The following is a 20,540-nucleotide window of genomic DNA, read 5'->3' on the forward strand; positions in this document are numbered from 1 at the left end:
AAGCACACAATCATTAAAAGAAATACAAAAAATTTAGAACTACTGTAGAAAAGAGGGGAGCTAGAAGTGAAAAATGATGACGTATGAGAAAAGGAATAAGCTGGTTTTTACCGCAAGGAGTATGGAGTAGACGGAGAAAATTACTGTCAGTGCTCATTTTGTGGCATATGAACTCACCAAGCATAAATCGGAGGGGACAGCTGTGGCAGATAAAATTGTGACGCATGCGATAGGCAACAAAGAAACTAAATTTTCAAGCCTGTCTTTCGCAGCTGGAGTCCATTTCAGTTCAGTTCTGATCCGACAAAACTACTAACGATGTATGCCTGTGACAGTAACTGACCGGCAATAATTTTCCAAGTCTTGATTCTGTCACGCAACCAGAAAAATTTCATCGAAAAAAAATGGACACTTGGTATGTACCAGTACATCTAAAATGCATATTGTGGCAACACTAATATTGTAGCTTATGTTTGTAAAGTAACTATAATGCTAACACTTTTTAATGACTATCATGTAAATGAAGAAATCTGAATGATTTTAAACGGGTGTAGCTACCTGCTGCTATTACCACATTCTAAATTTTCATCTACATTTATACCAGCCAAGACACCATACGGTTTTTGGCTGATGGTAATGTCTTCCCCCACCTCTCTCCCTCCATTCCTTGTATTCCGGAATGGCGAATGTTCCGCGAGGAAAACTATATTCGGTAAGACTCCGCATAAACTCCAATTTCTCTGACTTTCTCGTCGTGTTCGTTCTGCGACACGTATGTTGTATGTTGGAGGAAGTAATACATTAACCAACTCTTCGTAGGCTTCCTTTCTCTGAATTTCAACAGTAAGCCTCTGAGTAATACACGACGCCTCTCTCGTAGCGTTTCCCCACCTGAGTTTATTGAACATCTCTGTAATGCTCGCATCGAGTAAAGGGTCCCGTGACGAAACTCGCAGATTTTCGTAGGTCAGTATATGTTCTGAAATCCTGAGTCAAATCGACGTGAGATATAAGGTCTGTAATCGGATTCTTCCTACTTCCCTTCTTGGATATTGGTGAGACCCGTGCAAGCTTCCAGTCTCTCTCTGTCTTCTAATAATCTGACCTGGGAAAAGTACCAAATTGATGAGTAATATTCAATAGACGGTCGAGCAAATGTTTCTTAAGTCATATCTAGAGTCCTTAAAATATTCTCGTGATTCGCCAAGTGAATCTCAGGATGCCATCTGATTTTCTTATAATTTGTTTTGATGAAATCATTACACTTTAGGTCGCTCTGGGTTGTTACCTATAGGTACTGTTCGATAGTTTCCGGTGATTTGTAGCCAATAATGTAATCCGTGAAATGTATTCCCAGTTGCGAATTTGGACAACCATCAGCTGTATAATGGAATGACGACAACGAAATTTTGTGCCTGACCGGGACTCGAACCTGGATTTCTCGCATGTCGTAAGCGGTCGCCTTACCATTTGGCTTCGTGAACATGCCTCACGGCCAGACTCAAACATCTATATTTCGTCAACCATGCGTCTATAGCCTGTACTCGTACATCCGTTACGGATGTTCACTTAGAGGCAGGACGTTTTGCTCGAAAGTCACTTGCCCGGTGTCAATGGATAAACACGGTATTGCAATGAATGTACAGGGTGATTCGAAAAGAATACCACAACTTTAAAAATGTGTATTTAATGAAAGAAACATAATATAACCTTCTGTTATACATCATTACAAAGAGTATTTAAAAAGGTTTTTTTTTTCACTCAAAAACAAGTTCAGAGATGTTCAATATGGCCCCCTCCAGACACTCGAGCAATATCAACCCGATACTCCAACTCGTTCCACACTCTCTGTAGCATATCAGGCGTAACAGTTTGGATAGCTGCTGTTATTTCTCATTTCAAATCATCAATGGTGGCTGGGAGAGGTGGCCGAAGCACCATATCCTTAACATACCCCCATAAGAAAAAATCGCAGGGGGTAAGATCAGGGCTTCTTGGAGGCCAGTGATGAAGTGCTCTGTCACGGGCTGCCTGGCGGCCGATCCATCGCCTCGGGTAGTTGACGTTCAGGTTTCATAACTAACATTTTTCGTAGGGCTCTCCATACAGTTGATTGTGGAATTTGCAGCTCTCTGCTAGCTCTGCGAGTCGATTTTCCTTGGCTGCGAACAAATGCTTGCTGGATGCGTGCTACATTTTCATCACTCGTTCTCGGCCGTCCAGAACTTTTCCCTTTGCACAAACACCCATTCTCTGTAAACTGTTTATACCAACGTTTAATACACCACCTATCAGGAGGTTTAACACCATACTTCGTTCGAAATGCACGCTGAACAACTGTCGTCGATTCACTTCTGCCGTACTCAATAACACAAAAAGCTTTCTGTTGAGCGGTCGCCATCTTAGCATCAACTGACGTTGACGCCTAGTCAACAGCGCCTCAAGCGAACAAATGTACAACTAAATGAAACTTTATAGCTCCCTTAATTCGCCGACAGATAGTGCTTAGCTCTGCCTTTTGTCGTTGCAGAGTTTTAAATTCCTAAAGTTGTGGTATTCTTTTTGAATCACCCTGTATTGTTTCAAATTACAATGGGAAGTTCTTTCAGACATGCTTACATGTACGGAAGTTTCGGCCTGGCCCTGAGCCGTGCTCGGATAGCCAAATGGTAAGGCGACCGCTTACGACAAGCGGGAAATCCAGGTTCGAGTCCCTGTCCAACACATATTTTCACTGTCGTCATTCCATTAATATAGCTGATGGTTTTCCACATGCGCTGCGAATACTTTTCAAGTATTTCATAACAGCTGTAGTCGCCACGGTGCATCGTAATTCTGAATAACACAGGCACTGCAGTATCGTGTCGCAATAGTGAAATCCTACAGTAGTGAATTTCTTTGCCTGTTTGGTGTGTTTTGTTTCATTTATTTACGTTCAGGTTCCACTGCCTATAGCTGCACCAATGATCAACCCTCTGCAGGTCTTCCTGTAATTCTCTGCTTTTCTCTGGCATTGTAACCTTTCTACAGGCAACAGCATCATCTGCTAACAGCTTCAAGAAACTTCGGATGTAAACACTACGTGTCCTAGCATACTTCCTACTGATATTCCTGGAATTACCCTTACATCTGCCCATCTCATTTCGTTAAGAGCGACTCAAAGGCATATATCTGCACAAACAAATTCTACTATAAAATTAAACAAGTTAAAAGTATTTAAACAATTTCACTTGAAGAAGTAGATTACCATTCTTCAAAACTGAGTGACATCACAAAGATAAACTGGTACAGCATGCGTATTCAAATACTGAGATACTTTATCTTTCTATTTACACGAATAATATCAATTTTCCCTTAATTGAACGATGTTAGCCTAATCGCCACTTACAATGTCAGTCTGTGTACTGATGAACGTGCAGAGACAACTATAATTTAATATAGGAGTAATTATAGGCCTAGTTATATAACTATCTCAGCAGTCACCCTGGAATGCCTCATAACAAGTACCATAAATCACTGCACATTTTACGATACCACGAAATGTTATTAAATACATGATCACTCAATTTAAATACTATCAGCAGTTGTGGAGCTCAGCAGTTGTGGAGCCCTTGTGATGTATGTAATGAGGTTTATTTATACTCTATCTGTAAATTCGGATTACTCTAGCCTAAAGAATAAATAAGTCATGTAATATAATATTATATGAAATAGTACAGAATATTGGAACACAGTATCAACAAGGTCTGCGTAGTAGTTGTTTCAGGAGGTCTCTGATGTGGGGCAGAGATATTGGCAGAGTTCAGGTGTCGAGGGTGGGTCGTGTGACGAGCCTAGATAGTTCATTCGGCAAGAGAGTCACGCGTGACAGACACGGTTCCCTCTTCAGCACACAGTTCTAATTTAATACAATTCTCAACTATTATTCATTTGACCAGTGCGGTGGATCAAGCCAAAAAATATTGGGAAGTCTTTCTTCCACGATTTCGTTTTATTCATATTACTTTTCCACCCTTCTGTAAAAACACACACATGCATACAAACACAAAACGTTTGTATTTTTCAATTTTGATGGTACTTTAGATTCAGAATTATTTATTGTTTAGCTTCAATATTTTCAGTTATGTTCCAGTTGCATAACCAAAAGTGTCATTTACCTTGTTTATACATCTTTCTCTCGTTCTCCATGTTGTTGCTGTTTTATGACGACAAAAAATTATAGTCTGATGACGGCCTTGTACGCCGAAAAGAGGAGAGCTAAATGAATTAATATTGTAGAACATATTCATTTTCTGGTTTTTCATACACAAGAAAGGTACTGTATCTACTTAACATTAGGCATTTCATGGTAATTCAATCGCTTTAGCCCAGGACTAGCTATGTCCACATACAATTGGCATTCACAGTTAGTGGGTCATTCCTGTGAATCTATTGTCTCACTTAGGTTTACTTAACAGTTTTAGAACATCTGAAAAATTTTAATGCTGTTTTCCATGATGTGTCATGGGTGACACTGGGGAAGAGTGAGTGAGATTTTATGCCATATTACTTTTTACTTCTTTTCTATCATTTTCTCTATGTTTACAACATTAATTTCTCCTAATTTCATATGGATGCTGGTAACATCGGCGATGAGTGCCACTAACCCTTAACCCCTCTCCTCTCCGCAAGGACATGGTTTTTTTTTTTTGTTTTGTTTCATTCTTCTTCTGATACTGTGCAAGTATGTGGCATACGAAGTGTGGCTCATCACAAACTGTGTCAACACTGTCTAGGCCTTAACGTGCAGCAAAGCGAGCCTCTGTCCGATGTTTTGGAAGACATAGGTCTATCTTCTTTTCTTTTTTTGATCCCATCATTTCTGAAAGAGAAAAGAGATACTGTATCCTTCATATTTCTGGTGTGTGACCTGTTCACCTACATAGATATGTTATAAGAATCAGTTCAGTACCTTTACATGAGGAATGATTTGAGGGAGTTGAGTGTAATATGTGTACCGCTCTTGTTTAAGCCTGACCAAAAACCAAATGAGGAAACCAACTCCCCCGCATGTTTTTTAGATTTTTTATGACGAAACCAGCCGGTCTTGTGCACTGGTTACTTACTACACTCGAGACATGTGGCCACCAAATCAGACCAGAAACGGCAACCGAGGTGATGGGTGGAAGTGAGAGAGCTTGTACAACAAAGATAGCACTCGATTTCAAGCCTTACAGTAACTAGGGAGCTGAACAACTAAGTCCTCTTTAGACTTTTTTTTTTCAGAGAAGCTAATAACACGACAGCTATGCTAAAATTCGATATAAGTGCACGCAGATTATTAAACCCAAAATTAATCTACCGTCACTGTAGCTGTGTTTGGCATAATCAAATAATTCTAGGCCATATTAAAATAAGCGGTACTTCACTTTGAATTTTGTTCATTGAATTTAATGTTCTTAATATATATAAACAGTAGCAATTTTCAGAATATGTAATACCGGTAACACTATTTCCAGCATTCACCTGCTGCACGTATGTATGAACACGGCGAATGTATTAATTACACACAAAAAACAACACAGAATTTCTTCTCAGCAACGTGTATTACAAGGGAGTGCTGAAAAGTAATGCCTCTGAATTTTTGATACGAAAACTCTTAAGGCTTTTAAACAAAAATAATGTGATTAACGTTTATTCATCACGTCTACGTATTTGCAGCCCTCTGCCGCTATAGGTCTGGGAACTGTAGCGTACAACATGGTGATGTGTAACGTAACCATGTTAGTGCGTAAGAAACAGGGCATTGTAATAGAGTTTTGAATTGGAAGAGTTCGTCCGCATATGGAGTACTGTCTCCTTCAGCATCACAATACCAGATCCCACACTAGTGCTGCGACGTCTACATCTACATCTACATCTACATCTACATCTACATCCATACTCCGCAAGCCACCTGAATGTGTGTGGCGGAGGGTACCTTGAGTACCTCTATTGGTTCTCCCTTCTATTCCAGTCTCGTATTGTTCGTGGAAAGAAGGATTGTCGGTATGCCTCTGTGTGGACTCTAATCTCTCTGATGTTATCCTCATGGTCTCTTCGCGAGATATACTTAGGCGGGAGCAATGTACTGCTTGACTCCTCGGTGAAGGTATGTTCTCGAAGCTTCAACAAAAGGCCGTACCGAGCTACTGAGCATCTCTCCTGCAGAGTCTTTCACTGGAGTTTATCTATCATCTCCGTAACGCTTTCACGATTGCTAAATGATCCTGTAATGAAGCGCGCTGCTCTCCGTTGGATCTTCTCTATCTCTTCTATCAACCCTATCTGGTACGGATCCCACACTGCTGAGCAGTATTCAAGCAGTGGGCGAACAAGCGTACTCTAACCTACTTCCTTTGTTTTCGGATTGCATTTCCTTAGGATTCTTCCAATGAATCTCAGTCTGGCATCTGCTTTACCGACGATCAACTTTATATGATCATTCCATTTTAAATCACTCCTAATACATACTCCCAGATAATTTATGAAATTAACTGCTTCCACTTGCTGCAGTTGCTGACCTGCTATATTGTAGCTAAATGATAAGGGATCTTTCTTTCTATGTATTCGCAGCACATTACACTTGTCTACATTGAGATTCAATTGCCATTCCCTGCACCATGCGTCAATTCGCTGCAGATCCTTCTGCATTTTAGTACAATTTTCCATTGTTACAACCTCTCGAGGTACCATAACGTCATCCGCAAAAAGCCTCAGTGAACTTCCGATATCATCCACAAGGTCATTCATGTATATTGTGAATATGCAACGGTCCTACGACACTCTCCTGCAGCACACCTGAAATCACTCTTACTTCGGAAGACTTTTCTCCATTGAGAATGACATGCTGCGTTCTGTTATGTAGGAACTCTTCAATCCAATCATACAATTGGTCTGATAGTCCATATGCTCTTACTTTGTTCATTAAACGACTATGGGGAACTGTATCAAACGCCTTGCGGAAGTCAAGAAACACGGCATCTGCCTGGGAACCCTTGTCTGTGGCCCTCTGAGTCTCGTGGATGAATAGCGTGAGCTGGCTTTCACACGATCGTCTTTTTCGAAACCCATGCAGATTCCTACAGAGTAGATTTCTGGTCTCCAGAAAAGTCATTATACTCGAACATAATAAGTGTTCCAAAATTCTACAACTGATCGACGTTGGAGATATAGGTCAATAGTTCTGCACATCTGTTCGACGTCCCTTCTTGAAAACTGGGATGACCTGTGCCTTTTTCCAATCCTAGAGACCTACGGCACATCGCTGCCTAGAAGGGGGGCAAGTTCCTTCGCGTACTCTGTGTAAAGTCGAACTGGTATCCCATCAGGTCCAGCGGCCTTTCCTCTTGAGCGATTTTAATTGTTTCTCTATCCCTCTGTCGTCTATTTCGATATCTACCATTTTGTCATCCGTGCGACAATCAAGAGAACGAACTACAGTGCAGTCTTCCTCTTGAAACAGCTTTGGAAAAAGACATTTTGTATTTCGGCCTTTAGTCTGTCATCCTCTTTTTCAGTACCATTTTGGTCACAGACTGTCTGGACATTTTGTTTTGATCCACCTACCGCTTTGACATAAGGCCAAAATTTCTTAGCATTTTCTGCCAAGTCAGTACATAGACCTTTACTTTCGAATTTATTGAACGCCTCTCGCATAGCCCTCCTCACACTACATTTCGCTTCGCGTAATTTTTGTTTGTCTGCAAGTCTTTGGCTATGTTTATGTTTGCTGTGAAGTTCCCTTTGCTTCCGAAGCAGTTTTCTAACTCGGTTGTTGTACCACGGTGGCTCTTTTCCATCTCTTACGATCTTGCTTGGCACATACTCAGCTAACGCATATTGTACGATGGTTTTGAACTTTGTCCACTGATCCTCAACACTATCTGTACTTGAGACAAAAATTTTGTGTTGAGCCGTCAGGTACTCTGAAATCTGCTTTTTGTCACTTTTGCTAATCAAATCTTCCTACCTTTATTATTATTTCTATTTACGGCTGAAATAAGCGATGCAGTAACCGCTTTATGATCGTTGATTCCCTGTTCTGCATTAACTGTTTCAAATAGTTCGGGTCTGTTTGTCACCAGAAGGTCTAATATGTTAACGCCACGAGTCGGTTCTCTGTTTAACTTCTCAAGGTAGTTTTCAGATAACGCATTTAAAAAATTTCACTGGATTCTTTTTCCCTACCACCCGTTATCAACATTTGAGTCTCCCAGTCTATATCCGGCAAATTAAAATCTCCATCCAGAACTATAACGTGGTGGGGAAATCCATTCGAAATATTTTCCAAATTATCCTTCAGGTGCAGAGCCACAACAGCTGCTAAGTTAGGGGGCCTACAGAGAAACCCAATTACCATGTCTGAGCCTGCTTTAACCGTGACCTTCACCCAAATTATTTCACATTTTGGATCTCAGTCAATTTCCTTCGATACTATTGCACTTCTTATCGCTGTAAACACGCCTCCCCCTTCTCTGTCCTTCTCCGTCCAATTTCAGTTCAAAATTTCATTACTGTTTACACCTGGTTTCAGCCAACTTTCTGTCCGTAGTACCATGCGGGCATTGTGACCCGCCGGCCGCGGTGGCCGAGCGGTTCTAGGCGCTCCAGTCCGGAACCGCGCTGCTGATACGGTCGCAGGTTCGAATCCTGCCTCGGGCATGGATGTGTGTGATGTCCTTAGGTTTAAATACACTCCTGGAAATGGAAAAAAGAACACATTGACACCGGTGTGTCAGACCCACCATACTTGCTCCGGACACTGCGAGAGGGCTGTACAAGCAATGATCACACGCACAGCACAGCGGACACACCAGGAACCGCGGTGTTGGCCGTCGAATGGCGCTAGCTGCGCAGCATTTGTGCACCGCCGCCGTCAGTGTCAGCCAGTTTGCCGTGGCATACGGAGCTCCATCGCAGTCTTTAACACTGGTAGCATGCCGCGACAGCGTGGACGTGAACCGTATGTGCAGTTGACGGACTTTGAGCGAGGGCGTATAGTGGGCATGCGGGAGGCCGGGTGGACGTACCGCCGAATTGCTCAACACGTGGGGCGTGAGGTCTCCACAGTACATCGATGTTGTCGCCAGTGGTCGGCGGAAGGTGCACGTGCCCGTCGACCTGGGACCGGACCGCAGCGACGCACGGATGCACGCCAAGACCGTAGGATCCTACGCAGTGCCGTAGGGGACCGCACCGCCACTTCCCAGCAAATTAGGGACACTGTTGCTCCTGGGGTATCGGCGAGGACCATTCGCAACCGTCTCCATGAAGCTGGGCTACGGTCCCGCAGACCGTTAGGCCGTCTTCCGCTCACGCCCCAACATCGTGCAGCCCGCCTCCAGTGGTGTCGCGACAGGCGTGAATGGAGGGACGAATGGAGACGTGTCGTCTTCAGCGATGAGAGTCGCTTCTGCCTTGGTGCCAATGATGGTCGTATGCGTGTTTGGCGCCGTGCAGGTGAGCGCCACAATCAGGACTGCATACGACCGAGGCACACAGGGCCAACACCCGGCATCATGGTGTGGGGAGCGATCTCCTACACTGGCCGTACACCATTGGTGATCGTCGAGGGGACACTGAATAGTGCACGGTACATCCAAACCGTCATCGAACCCATCGTCCTACCATTCCTAGACCGGCAAGGGAACTTGCTGTTCCAACAGGACAATGCACGTCCGCATGTATCCCGTGCCACCCAACGTGCTCTAGAAGGTGTAAGTCAACTACCCTGGCCAGCAAGATCTCCGGATCTGTCCCCCATTGAGCATGTTTGGGACTGGATGAAGCGTCGTCTCACGCGGTCTGCACGTCCAGCACGAACGCTGGTCCAACTGAGGCGCCAGGTGGAAATGGCATGGCAAGCCGTTCCACAGGACTACATCCAGCATCTCTACGATCGTCTCCATGGGAGAATAGCAGCCTGCATTGCTGCGAAAGGTGGATATACACTGTACTAGTGCCGACATTGGGCATGCTCTGTTGCCTGTGTCTATGTGCCTGTGGATCTGTCAGTGTGATCATGTGATGTATCTGACCCCAGGAATGTGTCAATAAAGTTTCCCCTTCCTGGGACAATGAATTCACGGTGTTCTTATTTCAATTTCCAGGAGTGTAGTTCTAAGTCTATGGGACTGATGACCTGAGATGTTGAGTCCCATAGTGCTCAGAGCGATTTGAACCATTTGAACCATTGTCACCGTTTATTAATGAAAGCAGTCTGCAACAATCCGACACCTTGTGTTCACTATCATTGAACATCCTGCATACAGCCAGTCTCGACTTGTCCCATATCGAGTTTTCATCTATTTCCAAACATTAAATAACACCTTAAAGGACTTCACTTTGATAGTAATGAAGCGGTGTAAGCAGAGGTGAGGTTGTGGCTGCGTCAACGATGTCCCACATTCTACAGTGAATCAATTGTAGAATCAACAAACTGGGCTCTCGTTGGAAGAGACGCGTTCGTCGTCTGGATATCTATGTTAAGAAGCAAATATGTATACACGAAGAATAAGGATGTTGAATGCTAATAAAGTTGGTTTTAATTAAAAAGCTTCAAATGTTTTCTCGTAAAAAGTTCGGAGGCATTGCTTTTCAGCGCGCTGGTAAGTGCAGTGTATGTTTGAAGCTGTTCAGTTTTTGGAGACAATCAGTTATTTTATTTACAGAGAAAAATGATGAGCCGATGGTCGATAGAACAAATTTAAGCTGCCAGGTCGATACTAACTACAGTGCCACCCATACTGATGTAGAAAGTGAAACAGATCGTATTTCGATACAACTAACCATGTAACAGTCATGGTGATACACAAAATGATTGCTGGCTCCTTGTGATAGTGCGTGTACCCAGCATCACACTACAGAAATATAGACACTACTTCGGTGGGGCCTGCTTGAAGATGAGCACGAAAAGGCTTGAAAACTAGTTGATCGGAATGAACAAATATTTGAAAACGTTTCTGGTCGCAGTTTTCTGTATTTACATACAATGCACTACCATGCGATCTATAATATACATAATGTATAAGTTTATTTATTGGGGCCTCTACTTATTGATTGCTCCGTATAAGATAATCATTTAATTTCGAATACTACGAAAATCTGCTTCGCCAAGCTGATGGAAAAACTGCATGAAAAGAGACCTGGAATGCTAAATAAAATATTCTTTCATCATCATCATGCATATATTTAGAAATGAACTTTGACAATGGTGAAACAGAGGAATTCTATTTGATTGAACATCCCATTCAACAAATTTGATAGCTGCTTAACCAATTTCCCCCGTCGAATCAAAGAGAACGTTTTCAGTCTTATCAACAAATAATATATACTTCGTTCAGATTCCCAAAGCGCCTTCCGGGTATAGAAACAGTCGTGCATAAAAAGCTAGGGCAAATTTAGTTGGTGCAATAGGGAAATATGTCTAAAAATAAGTATGATTTTCGTACACAAAACGCAGTATCTCACTGTGATACCGAGCACATCTATCTCTGACATGATATACTGCAGGCATTTTTTTTAGATAAAGTTCCCATATCTTCATTCAAATGCTTTTATGTGACAAAATGTTTCTTTCCAAGAAATCAATGAAATGCATGTCTATAAGACTCTATGGGAACAGAAATGAAGAAAACTTCTTTATTTATTATGCATTTCAAAGTTCACCATGAACTGTAGGTTGGAGAATATTCGTTATCTGAAACTTCATGAGCTTAAAATTAAACGCACTAATTTCTGTGATAAACATTTTTCTCATTAATTTATCTTAATTATTATTGCAATTACAACAAAAAAGAAGTCCACAAATGAAAATTAATACGAGAACAGCTTCTGTACGACATTCACAGTTTATAAAAGACTTTAACACATCAATTTTACAATCTATGTACCTTCCATATGTGGTAAGGAGTGCAGCTCAACTTTACGGATGGCAACTTCAAAATTTGGGCATAAACTACTGTTTCGTTTTTGCTTGTCATTTACACTGCAGTAGGCATATTTCCTGATATCCCTAAAGTAAACGTTCACCGACGACAGTCGTAGATTCTGTGAGTTTTGGAAGTCTGCCAACTCTTTTCTTTCAGTGCCTTCTGCTTCTCCGTTTTCTGTTGCAGAAGTTTATTACCCGATTAGGTAGGTGAGTGCTAAATTTCGCATACGCAATGTAAGACGTTGTGGCCTCCTGACCTTCATTGCTTACATATTCCGCCCTCAAAATCATATTCCTTACATCAAGATGCTTCATTTGAACTCAAACTCGATAAGATAAAGTGAGTGTTGAATGAATTCAGATAAACGATATGCAAATAACAAGTGCGCACCGGGATTGAAACACTTGAGGCTGGCGTGCACAAATACATTCCATACACGACGGTCACAGGAGCTTTTAGTTCGAGATAGGCAGACCACACACTGGGAGGCCAGTCCCTTCAGAGGACGAGTCAACCTCAGCCACCCGTGGAGCAGATAGCATGTGCCCGAGTGAAAGGGGGTACGACCCTATGTTCAGCTTAAAAATAAATTCCGCTACATTGTGTGGGAGCGTCCAACCTACGCATTCTTTACACATAGCACACAGTTTCAGAGATTTTCACAGGGAGACAGCAAACGCCAAACGCCAATACTACAGATTTTCGGATTGGCCGCCTTAAACGAAACGTCATTCTCCCGTTTTAGAAGAGCAATGCTGATTGGCAGACAATACTTCTGACGCCTTGAGCTGAAGGAGTAATTGAAGAGACTAAAAGATATACCCCTTCACGTCTGGCGTGGAGAGGCGCCATTCCATTGTCGTTCTTGGAGTGAGGAACAAGTCTCTCCTCAGTACTTCACTGGGAGAGCACCTCTGTCGAGACCAAATCGAAGAGCGACTCTGTACTGAGTCCTTGCGAGTAAGCGTTGTTCACTGTGTAGGCCAACACAAGACACAATTATTGTGCGGTGTGAACGGACAGAGTTATAGTTAAACGCCTATGAGCGAATTTTTGAGTGGCATCGCGGTGGACTAGTTATCTGACCAGTGTACCATGCCAATAGTTAGACTAGTGGCGAATAGGAATCCTTGACTTCGTCAAGGAGTAGGGACAGTTTGATTGGTGAAGGTCAATCCAGATAGAATGAGAGTTATCTTATTTGTCAGCAGCGAGCGGTGCAGACAGCACTCATTACAGCTTACAGTATTGTGTGCTACAGCTATTGCGAGCCGCGTATTTCATCCACAACAGTACACTTCACTGCATTTCACATTCGACACCCTCGACCATACCTAACAACATTCTAAAGGATAATTTGTCAAGTTGAGTAGGTGCGCCTCTCAGCCATTCTGCCAAGTCAATAACAATCTTAAACTTTGTATACAAATTTCGTTAGCGAATCCTATACTTGAGAGGCAACTTCACATTCCAAAAAGAACCTGGATATAACTTGTTCAATTCATAACTAAAAGTGCCATTGTGATTTCTCAGAGTTTCTGCAAAATAAATAATAACTTTCGTTAGTTTCATGTTTTTCTTACACTAACTAGCACTATTCCAGTACCCAAGTATCCCACTAGGTATGTAAGAAATTTTGTGAATTTTTGTGTCATTTCCTTACAGTGGATGACTCCAGAAGATATTTATTCCTGAACTTTTTCAGGCATTTCTCTTTAGAACGTTAGGAGCGTCTGTCCGACTTCTTTAGTAGTGTGGGGGTGGAAATTGCATCTTGAAGGAGCCACAGGGTAAAGGTTACATCTCAGATTAATCCGTTGAGCAGAATAGCAGATCAACTCCACGCTCACACCAACAAGTTTCGAATTACCAAGTGCTATTGTCTGTGAAAACGAGTGTAGTTTCTGGCAATTGAGGCATCCATAAAGGAATAAGCCGTCTATTTACATAAGCGTTTAGATTTCCAGCCACTCAAACCGATCAAAACCGAACACGTAGAGGCTGTTGTTATATGTAACTTCGGAGAACTGAACATGAAATGTTATACGGTTGTATAACGAACGTACGCTTACGTATTTTCTACTGGATAATGCATATTTCCACCAGTGATAAATAATGAGATGGCACATGACACAAAGAGATTCCGTTTCAAATACCACAGTGACTGCCCCTGTCAGTGATCGCAGGATTTTCTTTGTCAGTTTCCGAGCCAACACTGAGAAGGTAACTGTATGCAGTGGAATCTTGGCTTCGAATAAGGCCATTTCCGACAGCGGATATAAATATGCACGTCTTCAATGAGCAGAACAACATAGAAATTGGGCAGTAGCCGCCTAGAGGAGTGAAAAGTTCCAGACGTGTCTGTATTCAACCTATTTTCCTTCAAGGGGTGCAAGCTGTCGAGTAAACCTACGACAAAATGAGGCGTTTCATCCGCATTTTGTGGAGGTTGTGGGTGGTTCTGTGAAGTTTTGGGGTGGTCTTCATGTCACGACTTTGGCCTGTGAACTAAATTCATCATTATAAACGACCAAATGTTTTCTTTTCTTCTTCGCCTTCATGAAGAGTATGATATGGCCACTTGTGCGTTCCATGACGATGAACCGTGTTCAAAGAGTGCATGCACACTTTTCCATTTGACGAACATTATGACAACACGTGACAACGCGACTGAGTCCTGATTTACCTTTAATCCCAAAGAAAATGTCTGAAACTATCTGAAACATTGTACAAAGCGAAGTAGCTTCAGATGGGTACAGCACACACGGTGAAACTTACGGCTCTCCTACTCCCTGAGCGTGGGTCATTGGCAAGACAGAACTTGGTGTTACGCGGTATTAGCGTGGTGTGTACTGGCAGTGACCAGTTTTTACTGTGTTTGCTTAGTATTAATGCTTCCCAGAGGTAATTTTTTGTGAATTAATAAAGCCAATAAAAACTGTTGTCTGTAGAAAGTACGTTTATAAACAGCGTTTAATATTAGTGTCAAAGGGTACGACGAAGTGCGGGACGGTGAGGAGACTCGCCTTTACCTATCTGTACGCTTCTATATTTACATCTATACTCCGCAAATCACACTGTGGTGAGCGGCGGAGGGTACTTTGTCTACGACTGTCATTTCCACCCATTCCTGTTCCAGTCGCGAACGGTTCGATGAAAGAACGAATGCCGTAAGCTTCCGTGTGGGCTAGAATCTATCTGGTTTTATTTCCGCGCTCTCTTCGCGTGTTAAATGAAAGACTAACCAATAAATTTGTTGAAATTTAGGAACATACATTCTCGGAACTTTAACATTAGACCACAACGTGATGCAGAACGCTTCTTGCAGGTTCTGATACGAGTTACTTCATCACTTCCGTGGCGTTTTCCTGCTTGCTAAATCAACCTGTAAGGAAAAGTGCTGCTCCACTTTAGAAATTCACTATGTCAACTGTCAACCCTACCTGGTAAGGATTCCATACCGACGCGCAATTGTCAGGTACTGGTAAAACAAAGGTTTTGTAAGCTACTTCCTTTGTTGATGGACTTTTTGGGGATACTTCCACTGAATTTCAGTCTGGCATCTGCTTTTACTGCGATTAGTTTTATGTCGTCGTTCGAAAAATGGCTCTGAGCACTATGGGACTTAACATCTTAGGTCATCAGTCCCGTATAACTTAGAACTACTTAAACCTAACTAACCTAAGGGCATCACACACATCCATGCCCGAGGCAGGATTCGAACATGCGACCGTAGGGGTCGTGCGGTTCCAACATGAAGCGCCTAGAACCGCTCGACAACAGCTGCCGGCTGTGGTCGTTCCACTTTAAATCGTTCAGTACGCAAACTCCTAGATATTTTATGGAAGTAATTGCTTCCAGTGCTTTTTTTGCAATCGTATAACCATACAATAATAGGTCTTCTGTCTATGTACAAGCAGTGCGTTACCATTTATGTTCCGGTCAACTGTCGCTGTTTGTGCCAAGCGGCAACCCTCTGCAGGTCTTTCCGCATTTATTTACAACTTCCTATCATTGCGACTTCTCTGTATAAAACAGCATTTATACACCCGTATTGTGAAAAGTATAGGCCCTATAAAATACTCCGTAATAGGTGTTGTGTTTGTTAGAAAGTCCTCAATACAATCACACATTTGGTCTGATATTCCGCACGTCAGTTTTTTTTTTTTTTTTCATTAGGTGGCAGTAAGGAAGTGAGCATATTTAGGATTATTGTGTGACGTCAGACATACTGCGAGCGCTGCGGACCAAGGAGTTTAACTTACATTGATTCTACTTGTCTGTTACGAAGTGCAGTGCAAACATCCTGTGTTGGGGAGTAATTCTACTATTTCATGCTAGTTGCGTTCACGCAAGGTAAACAAAGAGATACAGAAGTTCCACCATGTCTACAAGGGTCCGTATCGTATTATAGGCATCGAGTGTCCATATACTGTCGAGCTGGAAGCCGTAAATATCCGTTGAACAGTGATTATTTTGTGTTCCGTTCACCGTGATTTTGCACTGGATGGCATCATTTAGACCTTGTCAGAAAGGACACGAACTTTGAGTGCAAATACTGATCACGTCCATTGTGGAATAATGTCAATTGTGAACAGTGCAGCCCCTCTCTGTGCGAATGTTTAACAGAATACAGTGAATTCTACCAGATCAACTCGGTATTGTTGGTGTGAGTGACTCCTCTCCCGGCTAGGCAATAGTTATTACAGGACACATCACACAAGTCCGCCGCTAGTGGTCTCGCGGTAGCGTTCTCGCTTCCCGAGCACGGGGTCCCGGGTTCGATTCCCGGCGGGGTCAGGGATTTTCACCTGCCTCGAGATGACTGGGTGTTTGTGTTGCCCTCATCATTTTCATCATCATCCAGGAAAGTGGCGAAATTGGACTGAGCAAAGGTTGGGAAATTGTACGGGCGCTGATAACCACGCAGTTGAGCGCCCCACAAACCAAACATCATCATCACAGCAGACAGCGCAGAGAGTAGCAGATCGACCGCCGCGGGAAGGACCAGGTACGTGGGTTTAGGATTACAGTTGTTAAATATCCAGCACCGTTCGTGTGTCTAGGGAGTGTTGTACAGTCTCGTGTGTTAGAGGCTAGCTTTTATTAGTACTGCACATCTACACCAGGGTGTGGAAGTGGGATCTAGAGAAGATAAGCTCCAACATTAAACAAATTACAGAAATGCTGTCTCGGGAGTTTCAAAACACATTACGAGACAAAGAACCACCCGATAATGCCAACGAGTACTGGAATATGCCGAAAGAAGGAATAATTAAAGCAGGACAGGAAAGTATAGGATATGTAAAAGGGAAAAAGGTCAAAAAAACAATGGGTCACACAAGAAATGATGTCAAAGATGGAGGAGAGAAGAAAATTGAAAAACAAGAGCACTGAAGATGCAAGAAAAATATACCGAAGGTTAAATAATGAATTGCGAAGTGAAACAGAGCAGGCTAGGAAAAAATGGCTAAAAGAGGAATGTGATGAAATTGAAGAACTGGACAGGAAGGGAAGATACGACCTACGATACAACAAAGACTAGGACATGGCAACAAAACACAGCAGGAAGTGCTACTATGGAAATTTTGAGTGAAGACGAAGAGGTAGTGTACAAAGATCGTGACGAGGTCCTCCCAGGATGGGAAGAATATCTAAAAGGGCTATATGACACAAATAGCAAACCAGAAATTCTGGAACTTGAATCACACAACAGTGTAAGTGATGACTAGAAAGAACCAACCATCATAATGGAAGAAGTAAAGTCTTCCATAGCTGCAATGAAAAATGGCAAAGCGGTAAGTACAGACACGATACCGGGAGAAATATTAAAATGCTTGAACCATGACGCAATAAGAGAAATATTGAGATTATGTAATAAAATATATGACAGTGGTGAATGGCCTGAGGACTTTCTGACAACAGTAATGATTCCATTACCGAAAAAACAAGGAACCAAGAAATGTAGCGAGCACAGGACAATCAGCGTCATTTCACATGCAGCCAAAGTGATGTTAAGAATAATTAATAGAAGACTCGAAAAAGTAATGGAGGAGAATATTGGTGAGGAGTAGTTTGGCTTTAGACGGAATACGGGCACCAGAGATGCAATAGGGCTCCTACGAATCTTGGAAGAAAGGTTTATTGAAAAACGAAGAGACCTATAAATGTGCTTCATCGATATAGAAAAGGCATTTGGCAATGTGGTTTGGGACAAGCTGGCGACTATAATGAGGTAAAAGAGAGTGGACTGGAAAACCAGAAGGCTTGTAAACTCATAATATCTTAATCAAAAAGTTTCAGTTAAAGTGAGAGGAGAAAGTACAAACTGGATCGGACTAGGAACAGGAGTAAAACAACGATGCTGTCAATCACCTACTCTACTTAACCTCTGCTTGGAAAATGTGATTGACCAATGCTCATTAGATGACAAAGGCGTCGAAATTGGAGGAAGAAGAGTAGGGTGTTTGAGGTTTGCTGATGAGATGGTCCTTTTAACCACAGGGGAAAAAGAATTACAGGATTTGGTGGACACCATTGCAACTAAAGGGAAAAAATGTGGAATGAAAATTAACACAAATAAAACAAAGGTATTGGCACTAGGAGGAAATAAGGAAATAAAAATTATGCTGAATGGAGAAATACTAGAAGAGGTGCAAAATTTTAAGTATCTTGGAAGCAGGATAGAAACCGACTGCAACACGGAGAATTTTCTGCAGCGGTCTGGACAGAGAAGTCAGGAAGATACTTATAAAATGTCTTGTATGGAGTGTTCTTCTTCTATATGGCGTTGAAACATGGGCTATGAGGAAGAAAGACAGAGAAAGGCTTGACGCTTTTGAAATCTAGACATGGTGAAGGATGGAAAGAATAAGTTGGATGGAGTAAAATATGTATAGGTGTTACTAGATGTAATAAAGAGAAGAAAAAGAATTTGGATTGGGCATATATTAAGAAAGAATGACGGACTGATAAAAACAGTTTTAGGTTATGTAGAAGGGAAAAGGATGCGAGGAAGGAAGAGATTCCAGATACTGGATGACATGGTGGACGGTACAACATACATCAGGCTTAAAATTGAAGCAATGGATCGCAGAAAATGGAGAGGCAAAGGACCTGCTAATGTAGGAGATAACTGATGACGATGACATCTACCCCCTTTCATCCCGGGCGTGTTAAGAGTCCTTATCCACCACCACGGTCGTTACCTGGAGTTAGCGCTATTTTTCGGGAAGAATGGTACAAGATTCCCTCGAAATCGGTACTGGGCTTGTATTTATCTATTCCGAGAGGACTGGAAACTGTTTTGCATGACAACGTGCTTCGTACAGCGTATTAATCATGGTAATGTGTTGGAATTTTTGGAGTTCCGGTATTTTTGTCCAATCTGTGAGTGGGCGCTTGGTTAAGGATTTATCTCCTGCGTGGCGTTTAACCGCTATTCGTCCTTGAACTGGCGACCTACCCCTTCGGCCAGCCACGGCCGAGAGATGGAGGGTAGGGGAGGGGTGAGGCTTTGGGCAGCGCCTCGCCTTGCCTTGCCTCGGCTCTCCATCCCTTCCACCTGGCAGCCGGGACGTCCTGGGCTGGGAGCCGCCGGCTCAGCGCGCGTCGCGCCGGAGTGGCCTGGCGCTGTTTTTGCTGGGCGAGGGCAGCCCTGGGGGCCGGCAGACTGTCAGGAAAAACTGAGGGGTGGCTCTCTCCGGGCCAGCAGCGCGAGATAAGGGGCTGAGGCAAGCGCCGGCGCGACGGAGGCCCGCAGGTGTGGGAGGGGCGCAGCGCTCGAGCCCGGCACCGGCTGACCCTCACTGTCACTGTCAAGCGCACACGGCGGAAAGAGAACTACGCAATCGAAGGAAATAGTCTGCTACCGGTCTCCGCACGAGTACGTGACATCAGTATACACACACGTGTGGTCTTAACCTCGTAGTACTTGTACGTGAATAAATCTTTTGATGGACTCTCTTCCGGACTTCAATGTGAGATGCCTATAACAGTACCACCACGAAACTTTGTCTCGAAACCTGGCAGAAAATCCAAAGCGATTCTGGTCGTATGTGAAGTACGTTAGCGGCAAGAAACAATCATTGCCTTCTCTGCACGATAGCAATGGACACACCATCGAACACAGTGCTGCCAAGGCAGAGTTACTAAACTCAGCCTTCCGAAATGACTTCACAAAAGAAGACGAAGTAAATATTCCAGAATTCGAATAGAGAACAGCTTGTTTGAGTGTGTGTGTGTGTGTGTGTGTATGTGTGTGTGTGTGTGTGTGTGTGTGTGTGAAATCTTATGGGACTTAACTGATAAGGTCATCAGTCCCTAAGCTTCCACATTACTTAACCTAAATTTTCCTAAGGACAAACACACACACTCATGCCCGAGGGAAGACTCGAACCTCCGTCGGGACCAGCCGCACAGTCCCTGACTGCAGAGCCTCAGAGCACTCGGCTAATCCAGTGTGGCTCGAGAACACCTGCAAACATGAGTAATGTAGATGTAAATACCCTCGGAGTAGTGAAGCACCTTAAATCAATTAATAAAACCAAGTTTTCTGGTCCAGACTGTATACCAATTAGGTTCCTC

This window comes from Schistocerca cancellata, chromosome 5, assembly GCF_023864275.1.
Source record: "Schistocerca cancellata isolate TAMUIC-IGC-003103 chromosome 5, iqSchCanc2.1, whole genome shotgun sequence".
In the NCBI taxonomy this organism is placed as follows: Eukaryota; Metazoa; Arthropoda; class Insecta; order Orthoptera; family Acrididae; genus Schistocerca; species Schistocerca cancellata.